At 37.1% G+C, this 21556-nt stretch overlaps 1 protein-coding gene across 5 annotated transcripts in view; it reads right to left on the bottom strand.

The window, feature by feature from the left end:
• enox2 (ecto-NOX disulfide-thiol exchanger 2) overlaps nt 1-21556 on the bottom strand; it is a 185107-nt gene that overhangs the window by 147674 nt on the left and 15877 nt on the right. The window contains exon 2 of one of the 5 annotated variants that reach the window (XM_041989987.1): nt 6246-6314. The exons of the other annotated variants lie outside the window; for them this stretch is intronic. The gene's annotated coding sequence lies outside the window, so the exon portion shown is untranslated. The remainder of the gene's footprint in view (nt 1-6245; nt 6315-21556) is intronic. 5 annotated transcript variants of the gene reach the window in all.

Below are 21556 nucleotides of genomic sequence, written 5' to 3'. Positions count from 1 at the left end.
CTTCCCAGTTTGCACTGGGAAAGCAGACACCTTTAGGCTTAAAACTTTCCTTTTAGCAAGAGCTTATATTTAGGGCTGGTTTGGGATACCCTTAGTGCTGGGATATACTTCCTGTGTATGCAAACATGCACAGCAATGTTCTACACCATCATGTGTATAGTTGCTACAGCACAATGCAGTGAAAACGCTCAATCCCGGAGGTCACTGCTCGGTGCAGTACAGAGCACTTGGACTCTGAAATTGTGAAAAGGCCAGTCACATTGAATTTCCTGGGCATTTTTGGCACATCAACCCGCAAAACGCTTCCAATCTGTTGCTAACTGTAAAGGCACAAGTGTCTGTCTATGTGCAACAGGAAGGAAATGGCAAGTATACCCTAGCCTTTAGTTATGCTGCTATAGGTTTAGGCTGCTGGGGGACATTTCACAATGCACTGACCACCTCTCTGGGCATTTCTCTCTTTTTCTTCATTCTCCATATATAAATTTATGGCACTGCTGTCATTAATCTGTGTTTCTCTTTTTCTTTATCAACAGGTATACCTGACCTATTGCCATGGTGTTTGCTGACCCTTCTGACCCATCAAGAAATGCATGAGTCCTTTCAGATTTCTTTGACATTGTTAAGAAAACAGTCAGATTTTCATCTGTTCTACTGTGACGTGCACAGAAATGCCACCTTAGCAATGGTGGAGGGTGTACTTCTAATCTTTATACATAAAACTCAATTAAGATTTATTGAACTAAACATAACTGATTTACAGTTATCTATAATAGACAACAATAGACTAACCCATATTCTAATGTTCTGTCATATGGGATGCCATTGTATCACACCATTGTGTGTAGGTGTGCTACTAAGTCATCTTGTTTTGTAACGAATTTAAACATTTTTTCTTAAACTGTGTCTGGAAGCATAATTCAGGTATATGAAAACCACTCTGCATCATGTTTTTTTTCCTTCTTTTAACTTGTCCTGTCCAGCATCGTAGCAAACAGAATAATGGTCTGGTTGCTGTGTTGTGCCGAACAAATTTGCTTTGCCAAGGGTAGGTTTATGGGTATAAGGCTCCTCTTGTTAATCTGATTTATTTATTTACTGTTATTTATTTACATTGAATTATGGAATCTATGGAATCTTGCTGGACCTGACCGGTGGGGGCAGAAAAAGGAGGAAGACAGCAAAAAGAAGCAAAATGGAAAGAAGAAAGAGAAGACAAAAACAGAACAGATAAAAGGCAACAACCCTTCAATCCACAGTATCACCAGACAATCAACTACTACACTTGTACAGAAACACAAATCAAATAAAAAACCATATCACAAACGTATCACAACAACAACCAAAGTACCAGATACTCACAGAAATAACAAAAAAACAAAAGTATCTCTTAGTGTGTAAACCCACTGGACAACTCAGTGACTGTGTCAGCATGCAGAGAATGAGGAATGAGGAGTGGCGAGTGAGATCGTGCAAATGCGACCACGTTTCCACAGAGGCTAGAGGCAGACTAGGGCAGCCTAGAGACCCGGGCCATCAACAGCAATCCCGGAGCACGAACCCAAGCCACCCCATCACGAAGCCAACCCCAGACCCACCTAGAGGGTGGCAGAGGAGAGCTCCCCCATATCTTTGGGTTTCTGAAATATCACCCAATTACTTTTTTGTCTGTTATATTCACAGATGTAAACAGACGTGTGATTATGAGAATGTTATTAATAAGTTTGTGATATTACTAACCAGCATGAGCTCTCCAACACGATTTGTTTGTGTTCCAAACAGAGTAATAAATGAATTTCAACAAAGAACACACGAGATATTCATTTCAAACACTCATTATGTTTCCAATTTAGAACATAAATAGTGGCTTCACCTGTTGTCTGCCCACATAGGTTTGTATAATTATCTATAAAATGAAAATTTGCATTTGGTGACTAAAAATAAAAACCTTCCCAGTGCTTTGTTAAAATAAATAGCACATTTCAGTCATAGAAACTACTTTCATAAGCAGATTCCTGTTTATTTTGACTTGCAATGCTCTGAGCATTAAGAGCATGATGACTTACTCAACTAAATAACTGAATAACATAAGTAAAATTATCACTTTGTTGATGTTTTATCTGTCATCAAAACATAAGTAACTGATTAGTTCAAGGTAATTCTGCTCTTTCATGTGTTCATATCTAAGCACTGGTAAGATTGGGAGTAATCTGAAAGAGAAGAATAGGCATACAGATGGGAACAGAACTTTGCACAGATAGCTATTTTTTTTTTTATTTCAAGCATTATTCTTGCCAACAATTCATGGCACAGACAAGCTGTTATAGTTGGAAAGACCAAATTTTGCAGTTTCCTAGGATGTGTGTTCCATCTCTATGTGATAAGTACTTAGTGAGATATTCAACTGAAAACAAACAAATCCATATATAACTATAACAACAACCTGCAGACAGAAATTGATTCCCGTGACCTGGAAGTTCTTGTTTCCTGCTTTGTGTGTTGTACAAGTGGCAATATCGTAGAGATAATGCCAAACTTTTAATATAGCATGAGTAACTTTGTTTTTCATGCATACAAAAATTAAGAAGTTAATTCCACAAATTAATCTGTTTATAATACATTCATTTGGACAGCCCTAAAAAACTTTAATTCCTTTGAATGGGCCCTAATAAGTTTTTCGACAGGGGGATGGAACTGTTTAGATTATCATGAACTTTTGGGGTGAGGCTTGCAGCTCTGAACATTTCTGTTTGATAAATATATTAAATATTAATCAATTTCTGACCGTGGGTCTTTTTTTAATTACATTTTTCCAAATCTTAACTTCAAATCAAAAGCGCATAAAACAGCCTGATTTTATTTTGTTTCAGATTTGTAAAAGAATAATAAAAAAAAACAAGATGATTGTTCTTTTTAAATAATTTAACATTTTTAATTGAACGTGAACAAACGATACACCAACCTAATTGTTTAAACAGTTGGTTTAATGTTTACCAAACTAATAAGAAAAACCTATCTTGGCATAAAATGTGATATATAAGTCATAATTAATAAGCACGCTAAAAATAACTGAATTATCCCTGTAACTGTTAAAGAATCACAACATAATATTGTTAGAATACAGTCACAAATGCTCACACAAGCCATAAACAATTATATGGTACAATATGTTCATTAAAGAACATAAATTTATCCTTCTGAAGTTTCTGAAACCTTCTGACACAGAAAAACATGTTGGAGGATGGGTAGCATCACATGATGCCATACGTCAGGCCATCATGTAAGAAGAATTAAACATTAATTTTAAAGAGGGATACACAGAAACTCTAAAGCAGTCATCTGTGTTCTGAAGATGTCATTTCTTTTATGATAAATGTAGATTTAATGTGAATCAAAGATTACTGACATTCACTCCATTCAGCTGTGGCTGATCAAAATGGAAAAAGAAAACAGTGTGTCATAAATGAGACTTTATGTGTGCCATTTGTAGCATTTTATCTATATAGCATATTTGATTAATCTAGTATACTACCATTTCGCTTAGGGTACAAATGTATTTTTTATTTTATTGGTCACATGTTATGCACAGTAAACTCCAAAAAAACAAACAAACAAACACATACATTTCCACTCTTTCACTCAGAGAAATAAGCAGTTACAAGGGGGATCCCTCACCCACCACTTTTACATGGCTCAGGCTGGAAAGTCTGAACAGGAAAAGTTATATTTCTAGACATGGCCAGAAGACCAACCAAGCATCATTTTCTATCATCCCAAGAAAATAAACTAATCTGTAAGTTTAAACTACAATATTGTTTATTTCTAGAAATGGCCAGAACAGCTTTGATGTGGCTACATGTTTAAGAGCTCCACACAACCTGAGGAGGCTTTAATCAAGAATTTAACTGTAGATCATTTTAACTTGTTTTATAAACACTGAAAAAAGAGTCAATTAATTCAATTAAGTTTTAGCACATTCCAAGGTTTTGTGCTTTATGATGTGTTCAAACCCAAAAAAGAGGTGTTTTCTTTATGTGAGTTATTCTTCTAACATTTGAGCCTGAAAAAAATCCAGTCTTCAAAATTGCTTTTTTATAAAGTGACTTGACTATTAAAATGCAATGGCCTAATACAAATAATTACCATATTGTATTAATATAATATTTTTATTGTTTTAAAAAAGCTGATCAAAATATTTTAAACTCCAGAGCCTCCCATTACATTACAAGTACAATGCGTCCAGAATTGGTGTAAACATGACTGATTTATTAAACCAGTTATAACCTCTTTAAATCCAAACCTCAATACAACACTGTACCACTGTGAAGTAAAAGTATGCAGATAGAAAATAAATGCAACAAAGAAAATGATGAATCAAGCAGCATGACGTAAATGTAAACTAAAGAGCTGTGGTGGAGGTTATAGGAAACAACCATACTGACTGAAGTGTTTCACTTAAAGGCAGTCTTCGGAGAGACTTTGCACCATAATTTACTAGTGTGCTGAGAGCCACAGAATGCTGTTCAACTCTAGAAGAAACATCCCCTCTTTGCATTAATGTCCTGATGGAGGTTGGGGAAATGTTTTTTCCCCACTTAGCCACTGACATGGTAACCTTCCACTCAGGATATCATTTGTTAGAGCCAAAAACAAACAAACAAAAAAAACAACACAATTTTGACAAAAAAAAAACTAACCAAAGCAGGATCTGACATTACAGATAAATTACTATGGTGTAGTTTTATCTTTGAGGGGAAAAGTAGTCTATTGTGCATGCTCTTGCTTTATTATATTAATTAGGTGATAACTAGGAGAATTAGGAGAACTAATGGCACAACACTAGACATGGCAATAAAAAGCAACAAAACTGTGCCATTTTTAAGGTCTTAATGATTATCTTCTGTCTACATCCTGTAGAAGCGTTGGCTTTAATAGCTCTAGAATTCCTTGTATGTTTTAAAGGATATCAAATCCCTTCAGGCTTGACTATACTGTAGTAAAAGCTTTTTTTTAAAATTGCATGGCAAATTTCTAGTTTCAGTATGTGAACTCCGTGTTACAGGCAAATCCTGGGAAAGAGCAGATGTGTTGCATCACCCAACCTTTTGTAAATACAGGTTGAAAAAAAATCAGTCTTGCATGTGAAAGGTAGATGGGGCTCAGCTCTCCTTGTCATAAGTGGTTAAATCAGGGGGGAAATGGAGGAGGCAGGCTAAAGCAGAAGTAGGGAATGTAGGAAAGAATAAGACTGGGAGGCTACAACAAGGATGTTTTTCTCCCTGTACCTCAGATTTGTTGGTTAGGTGTCTTTATAATACAATGAAAATGTTAAAACTTAGAAATCACTCATGCTGGGATGGAAGTTTTTAGAGGAAACAAACATTCCCTACAAATTGGTTATTTAAGATTTTCTGAAACTTGGATATCCCTGAAGCTAAAACTCTTTGTGGTGCAGATGCCAATGTCTGATATGATTTTAGGTGATTAAACAGTAACCTGAGGAGGGAGCTGTCTAGCATTGTTAAACTGCATGTGTAGGATGCTGTGAATAAAGCCATGTGTCCCAGCTTGGGACAGGACTGTTCGGTGCAGTTTTGTTTAGTAAATCCTGATCTCTGTTGCGATTCCAAAGCCAACTGTACCCTAACCTAGTGGGTATAAGCTGGATAGTGAAAGATGCGTCAGCTACAACACGGCTTGTCATGATGCCTCCCTTTAATTACAACGGAGAAGAACATGACACAGACAAAGGAGAAGAATATCAGATCATGTTCTTTCTTCTTGGTTTTTGGCTATAAACGACAAAAATTACACAGTATATTTAAACACTGTGCTGTTCCTGCTTTCTTGTATTTGCTGAGTTACATGGGAAGGCACGAATCTTCAACCAGTCAATGGATTGCAGTGTGTCAAGCTCCACACTTCAGGATAGGTCGAACTGGGACCCCAACAGAAAGATCCAAAAAAATAGGATGGGTTGCATCGGATACTCTGGCATCCTTCCCAGGTTTTGTCTGAGGAAACGCAAGAAACATGAGTACCAACTTGTCCCATACTGACCCACCTATTGGAGGAAATGGGGCTTCACTGATCAAAGGGACTCAAACTCATTCTGTACTGTAAGTAAATTTTCTTTCATTTAGCTCTCTCTCATCTATATTAATGTAATATTACAGAAATATGGTACATGTCTGTTTCCTAAATGACTTTTCATGCAGTGAAAGCACAGTGTGCTGCTGCCTCACTTTAACTGTTTCTCTCCGCCTGTGCCAACACGTGGACTGGAAGTGCATTGCTCCGTATCTCTTCATATTCTGCATGAAAGATACAAAGGGATGAGAAAAAAAAAGAGACAAAAGAAAATTTAAAAGTCTTTCTGGATTTAAGTCTATTATTCCTCGTAATTCAATAATTAATAATTATAAAGACCCCAAATTTGGCTACCATCACACTTTTATTTTTTACCATTCATAATAATCATGTTTTACCCCAGTAATAGATCAAAACTTTGCTGTTTTTCCTCTCTGACTGGAAAGCTTCTCATTTCTCAGTTCAATGCATCTCTCTTAACAGCTAGGTAGATAATTACTGATAACCATGACCCATGAATATAATTCATAATATATATAGAAATTAGTACAAATAAACCAGTTTATATATAATTAGATACAAGAAAATATCAGATGTTACTGAACAAATGAAAAACCCATCCTCCTCCGTAACAACACGGCCTACACCAAATGCAAATAGGTATTTCAATTAACCCGTTAAAACTAAAAGTTAACAGCACTCAGTGACTTTACAAATGCAACACCAAATGATTAAAAGAAAATGTAAAGGATAAAAAAGGCAATATCTGTCGCACATGTGAAATGACTGACATTGGTAGACATACTCAGCAGCTGCTCTCAGTATGCTAGGGTGAAAGAGGAAAAGTGAGCACTCGTGATTGCAGGGTTATTCTGGCAATACCCATCAGCAGAATGTATCCCCGCTTTTACATACATGTTGCTGCATGTAGGAAAAATACAAAAAGAAAAAAAATTACAAGGACAATGTTGGCAGCAGTGAACGGTTTTAGGGGGTCTGCAGCCCAGCTTGTTGCTGACAAACAGAGAATGTTGGTGGTGATACCTGGATCCAGTATAAAAAATATTTAACTTCTACTGTGTAAAGACAATACTGCAGTTCCAATGGGAAATTGGAAACGTGTATCCAAACTTTTGACTGGTAATGCATATCACAATTTCCAGTTTTATTCTTCACATTTATATTATTAAAACCTTTAAACAAATGCCTCTTTATATGTTAATAGCCTGGCATCTGTAACATAGTAATTTGTTCTCCTTACTGTTGATAGTACTGATATTAGTCTCCAATGTTTAAACAAAAATGGAACAAAAAATCTTTACATAACCTTATCTAATGTTTGTGTAAGTGTTATGGAAATGCATGTGAAGTACTCTTTTTCTCTGAGCATGCTCAATGTTTTAAGTCAAACAATCTAAATTACATGTTTTTGCCAATGTAAAGCACCAATAAAATGAGAATATAGTATAAATCTGAAAAACTAATTAGATAAGTTGCAATGGTTTCAAATTTGCTGGTATATTATCAGAAGAAAATCTGCCACTATGAAAATAAAACCTGAGGAATCCTCTACTCTGCTACAGTCATGCCTTTCGGCCAAATCACCCCTCTTTCCAGCAAATTAAGCTGAACCTTGAAGAAAACTATAAATAATTCATTGACAGACACAGTGAATACCAATTCCTTCACATTGCCCAGCACTATCATCATGGCTGATTAAGGTACCTGAGGTCACGTACTTCATTGCTAGCGGTGTGTCTGCAATCCTAACCAGTCAAGTCAGCGTGCTGACTGAGGTTAGCTGGGAGGCTGGTTGACTGACAAGTTATCATTACAGACTGACACAGTGGACCACACTGGCTGCCCTTCTGCCTATATGATGACAAAATGAAAATTTTAATTACATTTAGCTAAACTGGATTTAATATTCAGTTAAGCTGAATGTTCAATATAAATATAAATACCCAAAATGCATTGTTATTTAGTGTTAATGAAATTTTTTGACACTTAAATTCAATGATGAAATACCACATCTGTATTTTCCAGCAGGGAAACACACCTGATGGCTGAAATTTAGTATCAGATAGTGTTCCCTTTGAATTTAGAAAAAAAAGACAGCTAGAGCCCAAGCTGTGCTTTGAGGTGAGTTCAACTATATCTAGCCAGAACCGCTCAACCTCTCACACAGGCTCAGGCGCCAGAGAGGTGATGTTCCACATCCCTAGAGCTAGCTTCTGCAGCCAAGGACCAGACTGCTAGGGTCCCTGCCTTCAGCTGCCGCCCAGCTCACACTGCACCTGACCCCTATGTCCCCTCCCGCAGGTGGTGAGCCCACAGAAAGATCAAGATTTCAACACAAAACAAGTACGAGTTTGTGAAACACTGTGTAATGCTTTGCTATAGATTAATGACAATATGACAGTTTTTTCATGACTTTAAGAAAATCAAGTGTTAATTCCACTGCTGGACACTGTTGCGTCGGAGTTTTTGCACAGCGTTTTATTAGTCATTCAACCTAATTTAATTAAATAATTAAATAATTAATCATTGAAAAGCCCAAATTTAAAAATATTAAAAGCAAAAATTATTCTGACTGGTGCGGCAGGAGGATGTTTACTGGCTGCAGACTGACTGGTATGACAGCACATAAATGTAGACTTTTTTTTTTATCATGGTTCAAAGAACTTGAAGAAGTAAGAGTTTCATCATTCATATCCACACTTAAAAAGCCAAAGATGGTGTCAAAACATGCATTTCAATAATCAGTCTAAAGTAGCATAACTATGTCACAGAGGGCTAACAGAATACCATGAAATTGTCATTATAAACTCATTGTGAGAGTAGCTTTATTACCCTGCCACTTGTTTCACCTACAGCTTAGCATGCTGACACTTTGAAGACTGCTCATCTCTGTCTAGCCTGATTTCCAAACTGTGCATTAACCAAAGCTATTAAGTGGCACGCTGCAGCAAAAAGACTTTTCTGTTCAAACATTGTAGCGTTTAGCTCAGCAATTCCTGCCCAATTCTTTTGTCTAGGGCCACCGTGACAAAGTTAATTTCTTGCTAGACAAGCACAAACATTTATGCCGACACGGGCAATAAATAGCAACAACCAAACAACACATCCACCCGACTGCCTCAATTCTCTTTTCTTGCTTTGAGCAAAGACCTTGGTCACATGAGATAACCCATGTATAATGAGTCCTTCAAGGAATCTGAGTGAATTGCTCGTTTTATGCATTATAAAGCCATAAACTTAAATCATCAAAGCTACTGTGTAAATGTGTACAATAGCTACCTTTAACCAATAATGCTTAGTTTATCTTAGAGCAAGAACTTAAAATGTTTGTACTACTGAGGAACATTTAAAACAACCCAGAAGCTGTTTTCATAGATAATTGGAAAGCTCACAGTAACACTGTTACTTGGAATAAATAAACCATAAAAAAGGAACATGAACTGATGAAAAATGCAGCAGACTTTAGGGTACCGAATATTTATGTGGTCTAAAGTACTCATTCTTATTTTATTGTTATTCATATATGAATGTTTGGGGTATAAATCCACTCTTTATATTCATGGTGAAGCTGGATGGTCCAGACATTTTGTGGCACAGTGTGATTCAAAGCTGCCTGCTTTGAGTGTGAAACAAAGAGCCGATTTCCCAGGCCAGAGCTCTGGCTGTATCTATAAACCCACATGCAATAGTGCAGAGTAATGCAAAATCAACTGGTCTCTTCAGTTTCCAGATGTTATGAAAAGAAAATAAAGAGAAGATGGAATACTACAGTGTGGTTACTACAGTGTGGTACACATGGACCTGCCAGAACGTTTTCTAAAACAATGAAATAGCTCACTTTCAATAATTGTTATTTTCTATGCTCTACAATGAATGAAATATAGGTTTGTGGGATATTCTTTTCATATTTACATTTAACACAGGATCCTAACTCTTATAAAACTGGGATCGTATTTTGGTATTTATTTGGTATGTGAACTGTAACTTGAACTTTAACACTTGAAACTAACCCTGAAAACAAAAGAACAGACTCAAACTCAGAGGCTAAAAAGTAAAGCATTTAACTGGAGCACAGTGTCAAGGGTTATTAGTCAATTTTTTTTTCTTCTTCTCTCCGTTGTATTGAGTGTTTTCTAGATGCAGCACTTCTTTGTCTGGGGGTTTTATTTGACTGTGAAGCACCGAACTATGTGCTGCTGTTTCTATTGGCATGGCACTGGAGGCGAGGCCTGCCATCCCAGATAAACCTCCCCTGTTCTCCCCAGCAGCCAAGCAGGCTTCATGTTTGCTGCAGGTGTCACAGAAAATGTTCCCATAACCATTAGACTTTAGCACTGCTGGTGACATGTTGGCATCTCTGATGGGAAATTATTAAAAATGAGGTGAAAGAGATGATGGGGGAGGTGGAACAAATAAGGTAATTTAGACTGAGAGAGCAACTTATAAGATAGCATAGTTTTATGAGAAACAATTGATAATATTCAATATTGTCCTTTCATCTGGAACCTCTTAATAAATTATTTAAAAATACAGATAACAGAAAATGTGAAAGCTAAAGTAGCTCAACAAAAAGTTTAATGATATGCATCATGACCCCCCCCCCCCAAAAAAATAACACAAAAAACAGACAATGCTGACCAACAACCCCATTTTTAACTATAAAAAGGTAGTCTGGCTTAAGACAGTGCATGCAAAGATTATTACAAATGATTACATCAAAAAGCAAAATTTGGTGGCATACTGTAACCACACAGTAATGGTGGTTATAAGGTTGCTGCTGCTCCAAGGATGTCACCAAAGGTAAACCTTGTGCTCAATATTTGGCAGAAATACTGTTGAAATAAACACTGGATATCATAAAATATAACTGAATTATCTCAGAACATTAGACTATTTTTACATTTGTGATTCTAACAACTTTCTACCATTTTTGACAAGCTAATTGGATGAAAACCTTAAGGGCCAATTTATGCTCTACACAAATGACGGACACAGAGCATTTTGTTCGTTTTCTGTGCCATTTACATACGTAATTTGACCTGTTTTGGGGGCCCTTGTGAATCCATACTGTAGTACCACCAGAAACCAGTGGGGACAGCGTTGAGCGGTATAGTTAATGTGCGACCCCTGAAAGTAAGAAAGAGAAGAAGAAGGCATTATGTATTTAACGTAGAAGTGGGCGATAAACTGATTTGATTCTTTTGAATTAGCTCTCCAGCCCTCCCCCTGCCTGTCATCTAGCTGGGGGGGGGGTGTTAACTATCACCAGGCCATACTCATACCCACCCAAGAATGAGCTTCCTCTGCCATTCTCAACATGTTGTGAGGAAAGCACAGTATTTTCAGGAATGAGAAAAGCAGGCATCTCCAACAGAAAGTCCCCTCCTGTGATGTCCCTGTGTGAACAGGATCCGCACTTGTCTGGACTTCTACCTGCAAATCTCGAGTAATCATGTGCAAAAACTTCTATAAATACTACGAACAGCTGAACTGCCAATTTTTATTTTTTTTTTACTAATTGTGTTAACAGTTATTTAGTTTTTAGTTCAGTATTATTCATGATTTTAAATCCTAGATTAATATTTAGAGATATTTCACAATTTTAAATATATTAAAGATCATGTTTTAAGGTACTGTCGTCTTTCTATTTATTAATTTACTTATTTCAATCAGTGATTGATTGATTAAACAGAGAAACAAACACATGTAGGGAAGTGAGGCCAATGTTAATGTAGAGACAAGCAACCACTGTCTCACATCACGGGGCAGGTACCAAGACAGACTTGGCACATTAGGGCACCTGGTCTTGCCAGACTATAAGCCTATTTATAGAAAAATAATTCATACCAGCATTACCCAGAGGAAGAGAGACAGACCAAGGAGAGTGTGCTCTGTGATGTTCCCTTTGTGGGAAAAAATAAAACAAAGGGCCACTGTAGGGCTTCCCAAGAGGAATGAATTAATGACAATGTCCTTCGCTGGCAGCCTAGATTAATTTAGCCACATGATAAGCATTGATGTACAGTATGAGAATTACAGAGTACCCAATGTTCCCCTACATGGACTCAACCGGGGCAGGTCACCACGGCCATATTGTTAGCGCAATGCCTTCAAAAGGCCGAGAATTAAATCGTTTCACATGGACATCAAAATTTCAGAATAGAACCTGCATTGCCGGCTCTAAACGCACAGCCGTTGGTTAAGCTCACAGGCAAGGTAACTTCGAAAGCATCCGACAAGCTTATTACTTGTAGAGTCTGGAGAGAGAAAAGTTGGCTGCTGATAAGTTGCTTTAGATTTTACTATTTGAATAAACATTCCAATAAAGATATTGATAATGAACAGCAAACATGATGTTGCATAACGTTCCTAACGTAACCAGTCCTAACGCTACAGTAGGCTAATGAAGTTGACACTAGTTATCTTAAACAATGTAGGCTATCACCTATGCACCATAATCACAGGTTGCATTTTATATGATCCTGTTAAAATATTTTTTGAAAAAGTAAAAGGCAACCCAGGAATAGAGCTCTGGTCAGGTAACAGCATCAATGCCACAAAGTTCATGCAGGATTCCTGAACAATGTCAAATCATTTAATACTAGAGTTTTGATAGCCTATTCACAGACTTCAACAGAGGTGAAATGAATGCAATTTGTTTCTGACTTATTTGATTAAGTAATGTTTGACAGGCAGGAGTAGCCCAAGGGTTAGGTGCAGAACAGCATGACACGGGTAAGGAAGGGGAAGCAAGAGAGTTAAGGGAAGGAGCAGGGAAGGCGAGTGGCATAGAAGATAATAAATTAAATTTAAAGGTCCCATATTATACACTTTTTTCCCAATCTGAGACCATTCCTTAATATCTAAATGAAATATTTCCACCATGGTATGGACAAATCGACCCTCAGTTTGAGTGCAGCGGCTTCTCTTCACCTCCCTCTTTTTAGCAGCTTCAGAAATGTGCCGTTTATGGTGGGCGGAACCCTGGTGGAGCAGCTCAGCTGTTGGCTCCGCCCATCGCATCGCCCGTCATGAGGTGATTGACAGGTTAGGCCTTAGCGGTTACTAGACGCTGATTACAGCGTAGTGAAGGATAAACAAACGCCGGAACACCGGAACCCATTCCTGAAGAAGTTCGAGCAAGAAGACTAACAGGACGTTAGTGGCCGAAACGATAAAATAACTGCCAGCTCTTACCTCTCCAGCTGTGTCACGGACAGTTGGTATTGAACCTGGCTTCAGCTTCAAACGGTTGGCGAAGCCTGCTTTTCATGCCCCCATGTTGTGGAAACAGTCCTCTTTGAAATGCTGGCCACAGACATGCAAAACCTTTGGAAGTTTTCCGGGTACATTTCCTCCAAAAATAAAATTAATCCACTCAGTCCTCGTGGGTTCAGTGGATGGAAGTAAAAAAAACGTTTTCGTGTTCATTTATGCAGCCACAAACAGAACAGTGCTTCTGTCGCTTAGCCATGTCCGCTAACGAGGGTTGCCGAAAAGGATAAACACTGGGCGCTAGGTGATTTTTAGAGGGCGGGCTTTGAGAGCCGGTAAGCGGGTCCATCGCTCTGTGGGGAGTGGTTATTGTCCCTTATGACGTCTTAACGTACAGGCTTTCAAACTCGCTCAATTCAGCGCTTACTTCCCTAGAGGTGGAGCAGGGGGGAGAGAGAGCGCCTGAAAGAGTTTCACACTTACGGGTCTCCTACACATGCGGGGGGACCAGTATGACTGTTCCAAAACCATTAAAAAGTGAATTTTGCATAATATGGGACCTTTAATGCCAATAGCCAGATGATACATTTAACTTAATAGATATACATATCGGTGAATCATAATTTGCTGTTGCTTATGGTGGCTAATAATAATAATAATAATAATAATAATAATAATAATAATAGTTTAAAAAAAAACAAAATTATGTGTGTATGGATTTCTGTATTAATTTACCATATGAGCAGAATATAACATACATTTTTTTCATAATAATTTTTTCATTTCATAATAATATCACATAATTTGCAGAGCGGTGTAAAGATTTAAAGTGTGTGTAAGAGTTTGATTCGTCATGTAGTAAGTCGGTTTCAGGCATTTTAAAAAACAGAAAGGGGAACAGTAGCTTTGCAAGACAAACCTCAATCTACAGAGAATACAGAGGAATGATTAGAGAACTAAATAGTGTGTAAGTATGGATGTAAAACTAAATAAATATTTGTACATTATTTTATAACTGCCTTATACACTGGCAATTTCCAGTTCCTATGTCTGCAATTAAACCTGGCAACAAGTTGCTGATACTCAAAATCCCCAAAGAGCTCTTGTCTATTTTTCCCCCTCTCATGCAGCAACTGACATTTTCCCATTAGTGACATGGTAGCATAATTTGGCACCAATATTTCATTTCAGTGTTTAACACAGTAATGAACGTGTCACTATATGAAATTAATATGTCACTATGTTTCACAGATCTAGCAAATGGAGAAATTTTGAATCTCTCAAAATGAACATATCGAGCCCATTTTCACACTTCATACAATTCTGAATCCAGTTATTTTATTTTAATCAACTTGTATTTGTAAAAACATCTAAGGTCACGAACCTTTGAGTCTCTACTCAAGAAATAAACCCATTTACTCTCATGAAGATACAACATGAGAAGGGATTTGACAAAAATATCAGCAGATTAAGAAAAAGAAGTAAACAAGTTTGTAATAGTATTTATCTTGAAATAGTGTTCAAAAATACTTTTAGGAATCCACATTTTCAAAGCTGAGTTGTGTTTTATTGTTGTTTTGCTTTTTTTTAGTTTATTTTTTGTGTCTTTTTTTTCCTGATTTTAGCAACTTTTGTCCATGCTTGTTCTTTTTACGCAGAAATCTATAGGCCTGGTGAATATGGCAAAAATATGTGAAAGTATGAATCTGATTTTGTGTTTTTTTCTTTTTTTTTTTTTTTTAAGATGTTTTTCATATCATGACCTGGTGCTTTTCTGCTTGGTACCTACATTGCATGAACTAATGCACTGATGTAGCATCGGCCCACATCTTTATGCTTTGACCTTTAATCTCTCACCTTCTGAGATGATAAATTAAATATGTTACATTTCTTATTTAGCCGTTCAAATACTAATGCAGTAACCAGCTTAGAGATTCACTACCACTGGACTGCGTTGTGCCAAGGAATACACAGCTGACTCTATATATGAACTGAAAATGTATCATACTTGTGTGGATAAATTTAATCACGATCTCATTTTGAGGCCGTTTAATTTCTCATATAAGCTTCATTTTAAAATCTCCAACAAGAAAATTGCTTAAACCATCGAGATCTTTTTTTTTAAAATACTGTCCAAATCAGTTTGAAAAATAATTACATTCTTGCTTCTCTATAATCAAACTTATAAAATAGAGGCAAGACATACTAGCCAATTCCTGTTGTATAAAACTTCCAAATAGTCTTATGGCTCCATTTAAAACCCTAAAATCTCAAAGCAGCAGGACTAAAGAAGGAGAGTTCAATGTTCAGCTTCATGTGATTTTAAATGACTCAGGGAGTGACAACCAAGGGTCAACCATTTGCTCTTGTTTCGATCCCCTCAGGAACTCAAAGCATGGCTAACAACTAAGCTCTTAGCTTCAACTGAAAGGATCTTCAGCAAATGTGTCAGGCCAATGTGGCACACAGCTTCCTCACTGAATCTAACAAGGGGCTAAGACTTGAAAAAGATATGCAGGGTCATGTTTGTCAAGAACTCTTGTTGTGCACTACGATTTAAAAAGAAATCCAGGCAATAGCAGTTGGATCAGAGCAAAGTACATTCAAGATTAACTGTAAATAAAGATTAGTTTAGAGGACTAGGAAACTACTATTTTTCTCTTAAATTTTAGTTTAAAGTGAACAAAAACTATCACTATCAATTTCCCATCTCTTCCTCCGCCAACCATTCTGGACTCTGCTGTATGTTAACAAGTTAAGCAAAGGCAGATTTACTCTAATATAATGGAATAGTATAGCACCTACACATCTTACATCAGAGAACAGTGGGAGGTGGATTTTGGGTTTTCACTCTCAGATGAGGTTTGGGGAGCAGCCCTATTAAATGTCCTCTACTCTTCCATATGTGCAAGACATGCACTGATACAGTTCAAAGTGCTACATCGCCTCCACTTCTCTAAAGCTAAACTGGCTAGATTATACTCACACTGGAGTCCTATTTGTGACAGGTGTAAGCAAATGCCTGCAACCATATATTGTATCATATGTTTTGGCTCTATCCTGAACTCACTCCTTTCTGATCTTTTTTTTTTAATGTAATTAATAATGCTTATGGTTGTACCATTATACCATCACCAACAATTGCACTGTTTGGTGTAATGCCAGCTCAAACGGGCATCTTTCCCACTCAGTTCAAGAGGGTCATCGCCTTCTTTTTCTGCTAGCCAGAAGATTAATTCTTTTCAAATTGAAAGATTCAACCCCTCCGTCACACAACCAATGGGTAAAGCATATGGAACCCACTGATAAGTCATGTGACTAACTTACCTGGGCTGGAACAGAGATTTGGATATTGATACCGTGATCTAAGTGTCTTTGTGTTTTGTCCATTTTGTTTTTCTTTTTATGTTCAAGTGTTTACACTATATTGTTAGAAAAATCCAAAATAAAAGTGTAAAAGAAAATGTTTCATACAGGGAAATTAGTTTCTGACAATTACTCTGAAGAGGAGTGTGGCTATTGCATGCATTAAACAAATGGGTTGCAGTGTGATTAGTCAGCTTTATAGACTTTTGGTAATTGGCTTTCATTAGCTGCTCTTCCCCTATTTTCTTTTTATACTAGGGTAACTGCCTCAGCACTTTAAGCTCACGTTTTTTAATAGAGAAATTAACAGCATTATCCACTTTCTGAAGTCAACTACTCCTTGAATTCTCTGTGACACAATGACTGATGTGTACCTACTGAGTTAAAGTTATCATACAGGTGAACATACAGAGGAGGGAGGGGCAAGGAGGAGGGTTTCTACATACATACATACATATATATACATACACAATACAGAAAGCAACTCCACAAGCTCTCTCGTGATGACACACATAAAAAAAGAAATCATGCACATTATGCGGAGGTACGGAAAAGTGCTTAAGTGTTAAGGACAGCCAATATAGCTTACTAGCTTTCCAGTGCCCTTTTCTTTTTAACAATTCAAAGGCTAGAAGCAAAGTTAAGCTCAAGATATTGTAATTAACTATAACCATCATAAAACTGCAGTTGTGGAAAATGTGAGAGAAAAAGAAAAGATTGAGTTTTGCGGTGCATTAACTGAACTAAACTGTAATTGTTCATCTTTTAGAATATATGACTGCTGAATTATTTGCACTCCTTTAATCATAAAAAGTGGCACATGCAACAGAAGTTTGTTTTTAGAAAGTATGCTCACCTGTAACAGGAGTGGGGACAGTTACCCTCATGTCTCCGCTAAGGATCAACCGATACATTAGTCAGCCAAGATATCAGGCCGATAATTGTGTTTTTTTACTGGTATTGTCATCAACCAATACATGGGCGTGTATCGGCATGATTTACAGACAGGCGTTCATAGACAGCTCCGTGTTGTTCGAGACACTGCAGTTACAAGCAGAGCAATCATTACTCCTCTCCCACAAGCAGAGTGCTGGTGGGAATCCTGCTGCATCAGCTTCAAAACAATGCTAAGTTTTAAACTTAATGCATTTTACTAAGTGCTCTAAAGGAAATTATTTTTATTATAAAATAATCTTGTACGCCATCAGCGTTTGCAGATCTCCGACAGTGGAATGATTTCATGCAGCAGCTGATCAATCAGAGTGATCAGCTGATATAAGACAACAGTTACCTTCCACTGATCTCTGAAGTCAAATGAAAGAGCTTCAGCAAAAACTCAAATGAGTTCTAAACCGTCTTGTTTTATTCTATGAAGTGTAGAAGTGGCTGCAGCACAAAGCTGCGCAGAAAAATTAATAATAATAATGCAGCGGCAGCATGTGAGGAAAATGGTGCGGCAGGAGATCTGATCCAGCTGCAACTAGTAGTTGTTTTAGCCACATAGTAAATAGTGTAAATTGTCATGACAGTATTTTTCTTGCCTTTTTTCTACATACACGTGCTGCTTCACATACAAAGGTAGCATGCATGTGGTTGATACAACTGCGATGCGGAGAGAAGGAATGAACATGTCTGGCTCTTAATCTCCGCTGTTCTTCTGCCAGCTAGAACCCCCTTTGAGATTTTCAGTTCACATCTTGATTATATGGAAGTTTATTCCTGCACAGTCCAGTATGATGTAAAGTACAGCATCGATTCATCTCTGCATACCACCCTTTACAGAATATTTCCATGTTATCTGATCCAGAACATCAGGAGTCTAAAAACAGAACAGCACAAAATCCTGTGCATTGGAAATAACCACCTGTGGCTGGAATATAATTATATTTCTACTGTTCTTTACATAATGAAAATTCATGTAGTTTTAGGAAAAGTCAGGAACCAGCAAGGTGTCATGATTTTATCTGACAGTTACTGAATATCCACATTTCAAAACGGTCTTGGCCGTTGTTTTCTTTAATGCATGTAATACATACAAAAGATTTAGCAAAAATATGTTCATCACTCCAGATTAAATCTGAAGGTAAAGTCAACAGTGAGCATTTCTGTGAGGTGCAGATAAGAGAACAGCAGCTGTTCACTCATCGGTAGTTGTCTAAATGTTGAGACTGCAGCGTTTCACCTCATACATGTTATTCATGTTATTAGGAAGATGAGGAGGAGGAAAATCAGCAGCCCGTATCGGTCATCAGCCAAAGCTGATGTGAAAAAAATCTGTATCTGCTCTAAAACATCCACATCGGTCAATCCCTAGTCTCGGCCATAGTACTGTTTTCATCTTCACCTTCCTGAGAGAGTTTTAAACATGCTTTTTAAAGGATTTTCTGGCAGACGAAGCAACATATTATCCGTCATGCATTCTCTGTTTATTGCTGTGTTTACCTGTGTGTGCGTGCATGCTCACGTTTCTGTGTGCAAGCTGGGGCAGAACTTAGCATGTGTAATATAAAAACCATTTAGAGAAAACTGAGGTGCTGTGGTGTAAATCAACACCTGACTTTTTAAATTTTAAAACAAGGACAAAGTATAAACCTGTTCTAAAGGAAACATAACCATCAGGCTTCAATGTTTTTGTCCACAGGTTGAATCCTACAGTTGGTAAGTGAAGCCATTCATATCTCAACGTTACATCCTTGCATTATAATATAAAGCAGTTCATATTTCGATGTCATCTCATGTGGTAATCCTCAATATCATCTTAGAAATACATTTCTGCATTGAAAGCTGGAAATGAAAAGATTAAATCACAAACCAAATCACAATCGCAATATTGGTCAGAAATATCACAATTAAAAAAAAAATCAACCCCTGGAAGGTGAACAGGAAGAACTACTGCAGGAAACAAAGATTTTGCTGTGCTATCGATACAATAAATTAGACATCAACAGTTTGACTGCAGAGTTATAAAAGTTCTGCTTAGTGACCTAGAAACTAATAACACAGTCTCTATACCAACATCTTGGTTGCTCTACATATCAACTACCTGTCCTCACCTCAGACAAACTCTGCTACAAAGAGTCTGGCGCTGAGTGTGAGTGTGGGTGTAATCAAGTCAAGAGTTAACTGCTCTCATCAACAACAAAAAAGTTTAAAGAGCATTACTATTTTAAATATGATGTATATGAAAAGACAATTAAGAAAAAGATAACGGTCTTATGATATTTTACAAATTACTTCAGTGGGTGTTCTTGGAGACTAAAATTAAAAGCTCAAAATTATCATTTGCAGAGACAAAAGATGCCCTGCTGTGATTTAAAACTCAAATTATAGCATGGATTTAGTATCTGCTTTAATCCAATTTTCCACCTTGAAAGTTTTTCCCAAAAGCTACACTGATGGACATTCCTCTGTGCCCAGTTAAAAACAGGAGCTTTGACCCATTTGCTTCCACGCTGGGTATTAAACTAGGACATGATACTGCCTACTGAGTGTCCCATGGAATTCTAGCATGGGTAAAATTAGAATAAGGTCTTAATCAGCAACAAGCTAATAAAGGAGTTCAGCATCCTAATTTCTTTACATATGGTGATATAAATCATTTCTAAGTATGGGGCATATCCCTGCTTGTCACAGGCAGTGAGGGAGAAGCAGGTTACACCTCAGATGGGACACCAATCCATTGCAGGGCTTCACTTTTATCTACAATAGATAAACTCCTCATGTATTATATAATATGTGAATCCTATCCAGCATCTTAACTACTACACCAATCACAGAACAGCCAAATACAACTGCCATTACTTTTTGAATGCCTGTTACTGGCAAGATCCCCATCAATGTTATTATGAATGAGAATAATAGTTAAATTAGTGAGTGATGCCTGGAACAGGCAGCAGCAAGCTTTGTTGACTTTATCTGCTCTGCAAATTAACTTAATTGCCAGTTTTGGATGTGATCCGGAGTTCAGAATTGGCATTAGACACATAGTCATTAACCATGCAGTCTTTCTGTAGTGCCTACTTTCCCTTCAAAACTACTCAGTCTGGCAGAAAATTCTCTGGCAGCATCCATGTTTTCAACTTCACAAGATAACTGTATAATTTTATCATATTGTTACAGTATTATTCTATGTAATGTAGTAATGAGGGCTGAAAGAAAACTGTACCTTATTTTAACTGCACAAGAGAGTAGTACTGTTTGTCCAGTAACGTTTTAACTGAACTGGTCTATTTGTTTGCTCACTGAAAAATTATTTCTTTACCTCCTGTCACACATATATATATATAAAGATATATATATATATATATATATATATATATATATATATATATATATATATATATATATATATATAAGCACAGATCTAATTTGTGCATGAGATTAACTACAGGCCCGGAATCTAACTTGCCACAGCTATTTGACATGCAGCCCACAGTCACAGTAGTTTGCAGTTCACAGGCAACTGGCAATTAGAGGAGATACCACTGTTCTTATCTGCTGCTGAATCTAAAGGCAGATTCCAGTAGTAATAGCATCTGGGAGGCAAGTGGTACCTTAGCCTCTGGGAAAACCAAGAGCAGGAGGCATCCTGCAAGCAAACTAACTACAATAATGTTTTACCCTCACTGATACAACTCTCATCTGAAAGGCATTAATACTTAATTAACAGCTTCAAAATGTACCTTATCAAAAACAGTGTGAAGCCAAACATGACAGTTATGAATGTAGGCAATCTCAGCTAACAGTAATTTGCTTTCCTCTCACTAAATGTAAATAGAAATTATGCTGACTAGTTTACAAAAAAAAAAAAAAATTAAGCCAGTCAGCATGTTTGAAGCAGTTTTGGTCCCAGCGAAGTTGCTGA

The sequence above is a fragment of the Melanotaenia boesemani genome, chromosome 7 (assembly GCF_017639745.1).
Source record: "Melanotaenia boesemani isolate fMelBoe1 chromosome 7, fMelBoe1.pri, whole genome shotgun sequence".
Classification (NCBI taxonomy): Eukaryota; Metazoa; Chordata; class Actinopteri; order Atheriniformes; family Melanotaeniidae; genus Melanotaenia; species Melanotaenia boesemani.
Note: the sequence above shows the minus strand (reverse complement) of the source record. Positions and strands in the feature narration are given on the sequence as shown.